The sequence below is a fragment of the Cryptotermes secundus genome, unplaced genomic scaffold (genome assembly GCF_002891405.2).
Source record: "Cryptotermes secundus unplaced genomic scaffold, Csec_1.0 scaffold1395, whole genome shotgun sequence".
NCBI lineage: Eukaryota > Metazoa > Arthropoda > Insecta > Blattodea > Kalotermitidae > Cryptotermes > Cryptotermes secundus.
Genome location: NW_019737101.1, coordinates 217561 through 222518, shown reverse-complemented (window position 1 = coordinate 222518; position 4958 = coordinate 217561).

Here is a 4958-nt window from a genome sequence, read left to right as displayed (position 1 = left end):
TCAGGGGTACCCGATGCAAACCGTCGGTTCTGTCAGCGGTTCCGCGTACCGATCTTACCCAAGCCGCAGTCCGCTACACCATTCTCAGGGGTACCCGATGCAAACCGTCGGTTCTGTCAGCGGTTCCGCGTACCGATCTTACCCAAGCCGCAGTCCGCTACACCATTCTCAGGGGTACCCGATGCAAACCGTAGGTTCTGTCAGCGGTTCCGGTTACCGATCTTACCCAAGCCGCAGTCCGCTACACCATTCTAAGGGGTACCCGATGCGAACCATCGGTTCTGTCAGCGGTTCCACGCCAAGTACTCTTATTGAAGCGTGCAAGCAAACTCCACGGGAGGTAATTTGGACATGTCTCTGGGTTCAAGTCCCGCAACGGCCGTCTGAAAAAGGAGTCTTTGCGATAAAGCACAAAGTCATGAAGATGTATGGGGGGAGTACAAGCAAATCTCCAGGCATTAACGATCTTGGTACCGTATTTTCAGGGTAATGAGCTCACGGTACTCATTGGACAGGTTACGTGGACCCCAGAGGCGAGCTTGGACGGTGCAATGGAAAGGGACCCGGCTGAGGGGCGCTTTAAAACAACTCGAATTTCGTTCGGATGAACGTGAACTTTAGCATCGAGGTTTCAATGCTTCATATAAACATTTTGCTTGAACTTCGAAACGCGTATGGCGATCTTCAAATGCAGATGTACAGATCATTTTTTAGATTATTTAACATCGATGTTTCAACTGTGTTAACAGATGATGGAAGATGTACGAGTACGTGTGAAATTAAATCTAGGATTGCCATGGCAAAAGCTGCATTTAGCAAGAAGAATAATCTTTTTACCAGCAAATTGGATTTAAATTTGAGAAAAAAATAGTGAAATGCTACATTTGGAGCATGGCTTTGTATGGGGCTGAAACATGGACACTTAGGGCAGTAGATCAGAAACATCTGGAAAGCTTTGAAATGTGGTGTTGGAGAAGGATGGAGAAGATCAAGTGGACCGATTATGTGAGAAATGAAGAAGTGTTATTTAGAGTCAGTGAGCATAGGAATATCCTACACGAAATAAGAAAACGGAAGGCTAATTGGATTGGTCATATCCTACGCGATAAGTGCCATCTAAAAGAAGTTATTGAAGGAAAGACAGAGGGGCGGATAGAAGTGACCAGAAGACGAAAAAGAAGACGTAAGAAGATGCTGGATTATCTTGGGGACAGAAGAGGATATTCTCATTTGAAGGTGAAGGCTCTAGATCGCATTAAGTGGAGGAACTGTTTTGGAAGAGACTGTGGACCTGTCGTCTTGATAGATTACTGATGATGATGTTTCAACTACAGATATTATATAGTGTCACGTGAACTAGTGACTAGAGACGTGGTTCGGATTGCTAATTGGTTTAGTAACAGCTCACAGGTTGTAACTATAATTAATGGTAACACAATCTTACTGTAACTATAATACTTCGTAACTACGAACAATGATAACACATACAGACTTCAACTATTGAACTGCCTTCAACGACGTCTTCCTGACGAAAATCCTGTCGAACAGTTCCGCTGCTTCCTATATAGGTTTTGCACGGACCACGAAGAAAACACAGTCCCTCTATTGAAGACGCCTGTTTACGTCGTCGTTGCATAGCAACGGCTGCGGCGCCGATCGCATAGAAAACACCGTATTCTATTGTTGCTTGAGTGTATGTTGCGGGCGTTACCTAGCAACGGCCGATGTTTGCAGATTCGCTACTTAGCAACGGATCTCTACGCCACAATAGCATATAATGTAACGAGCTCATCAAGATCCGTAAGGAAGTATCTGGCAGAGATTCGAACGAGGTGCCTAGAGTGATCAATTTTATTTTGGGGGACATATAAGCGTCTCTCTGTTGGCGACCCAGTAGACGCTGCCATTCCTGACCTCTCTGTCTTGCTGGCTGATGCAGCAGACTCCTGGAGCAAGTGGCCATACGTGAGCCAACTCTATGAAGGGTCAGACTCCCTTCGAGAAAAGCGATCACGTTATGACACTTACCGAACTCTACGTTTTATTATAAACTACGGAAACTTTGCGTGTGTTCGGATTTAGGAGACGTCCGGAAAATGGATCTTCTGCCGCGCCATAGCTCAAGTGGTTAGTCGCCGGCTTCCCACCACGGCGGCCCGGGTTCGATCCAGTGTCTGGTGAAGTGGGATTTGTGGTGGACAAAGCGGCGCTGGGGCAGGTTTTCTCCGAGTACATCGGTTTCCCCTGCCAATCTTCATTCCAGCCATTGCTCCACAATCACCCTCACCTATCATCTGGGGCTGGTACAATAGGCCAGAAGTGGCCGCAGTACAAGGGACTTAGTCCCACCCCACTAACAACAAAAAAATGGATCTTCTACCCCAACGCCTAGTCAGAAACTCCTGTTGCTTGTACTTCGTTAAAAACACACCAAAGTCAGAAATGTCGCAAGTGCAAGTTCCATCTGGCCACTCCAATCCCACTTCTGACACCAGCTGCCACCTGATAGGTGCGACTATAGACGGGGTTCTGGACTGATGACCGGATTTATGGGAGTCTTCGATATACAACGCGTGACTACACTTTACATTTCACTATTATACACACACACTAGTGTCCACGGTGACGTATACAATGCCGTTGCTTGGTAGCGGTTTAGAACACGTTCCCCTTCCTCTGGCTTTTCGAACTGTCCCCGTGCCTCAGCTACCAGTTTCTAAGAGCAGCAGATCACTGAATCGCAGCGGTTCTCCAACTAAATTACTAACTCACCAAACAACTCATCATCAATATGTACTGCTTATATCTCGACACTGACCTCATAGAAAACACCGTTGTTCTGGTGCTCTTTAATTGTTGCTGTGGAAACATGATTGTTTTGCGGAGTCGTTACTAGAAACAACTGTTGTGTAGATGCTTATTCCGCGGTCGTTGCCTGTCAACGGGTCTACATGACAAAATATTAATCAAGTCTCCACTTTTTTATGTGAAGAATTGATGTCGAAACAGGTTGTGAGAGCGTGGACTGGATTCGTCTGGCTTAGACAGCAACCACTGTGAAGACAGCAACGACCCTTCGAGTCCAATAACGTGCTGGGCTAAGCAGCGAGTAGCTTCACAAGGACGGCTCATCTCCACGGAGAGAGTCTGCATGATGTGAAGAATTCGCTTTACTTGTATACCGCAGTTTAACTTGATCGGTACTAACCAGAATGAAATTCTCTCGAGAACGTTCAATGTGGGCCCCAATGCCAAATTTCATAGATATCTGTCGAATACTTTCGATGTGACAGGCGAGGCAGGCAGAGGAACTGAGACAAGATACATCCTTGTTCAGCGCTTGTTTCATACTGTCACGTGTATTAGTGATTTGTAGACGGGGTTTGGATTGGTTAATCGATTAATTCGATACTCACAAGTCGTAACTACAATTAATTATAACACTCAAGATTACTAACTATAACACAAGAAGTCTTCAATGTCTGTTAACACTTTACAGCTGAATCCTCACAACACCTTTGCATGACGGCTTCGTGTCATCGACTCACGGCTTCTCGACTATTTCATAACACGATGAATCTTAAAGAGTCTGTAGTTATTCTAATTCTGTATCACAGCCTGGGCTAACTTTACGCGGACCGGAGAGATAACACCAAGTACAACAGTTCATTCCTCCGTTATTCGCCGTTGTCAATCTATGGGCAACGCGTTGATTTATCCCAGCGTATTCGTTGCCATGGAAACGTGTTTCAATTCGCAGTTATAACGGAAAATGTTTACTTAGTCGTTGCTTATCAACGGACGTCTGGCTTTGCTGTTCCGGCTTTCAGGCGACACGTCACAATACATTTGGTGTACCGAGCGCACAAACAGGCTGTACTTGCAGGATCAGGATTCAAGACATCCTTCGCTCCTTCGTATCATATTTTTTTTCTCTCTCCTTCTCATGAATGACAAGTTCCTTACAATTGGAGGGGGAGGGGAAGACAGTGCAATAGACGTCCATCTTGTTGCTGTGCTGTGACGTGTGAATGGAAGTCCGCAGGTGGTGCAAATTGCCCGCAATGAGTGATGCGAGAACCGGAAGGCATGAAATTCGCAAGCTGCAGCCCGTCACTTGTCGAGAGAGAGAAAAAACGCGAAGAAGGCAGAGGGAGTGGGATGTGATGCTTCAGAGGTTCTGCTGAATTCGCTTTAACCTGTGGCTGAAACTGAACTGAAATCCATCGTAAAAGTTAATCCCCAAATTGATTTCAATTAACACGAGCAATATATAATAATTGTAGCCAGATATATTTGGAACAAACCTTGCCACAATTTTTTTTTTTTCAAATTAGTTTTCTACTGCATACTGAGGGTACTGTTCGGTAAATTTAATTCCCGTTGTTTATAAATGTCGTACTTACGAACTAACAAACCAATTTTAGTTTTCCCTTTGGCTCTACAGCCCCAGTTTGGGCCTTGGCCTACCTCCATGAAACTCTCCGTTTCACTTCGGTTTATTAGATCTTAGACATTCGGTAGGACTCCTTGGGAACGTGTTCAGCTCGTCGCAAGGCCTCTACATGTACACAAACACATAAAAACGCGCGTAGACACACAAACACTAAACATCCATGCCCTGGGTGGGATTCGAACCCATGATCCCGGCTTCCGAGAGAGCGAAGACAGTGCATGCCTTAGACCGCTCAGCTACAGTGACCGGCAACCAACCAACTAGTAAAGTAAAAAAGGTAAAGCTATCCCTGTAACAGACCGTGGAGGCCCATAAGGTTGAGAGACGTCGAGGTTCCCACATTTTCTAGACAATCGGCTCACAAATGGCGGTGAGGTTGTCAGCATTAGGCACCGGCTGCCCTTTACCCCCAGGAAGATTTTTGGTAATCATTCTCGTTGCAGGCTGACTCAACTCCAGTGCTATACTGCGGCTGCAAGGATTAGGTCAATCCAATGATCTC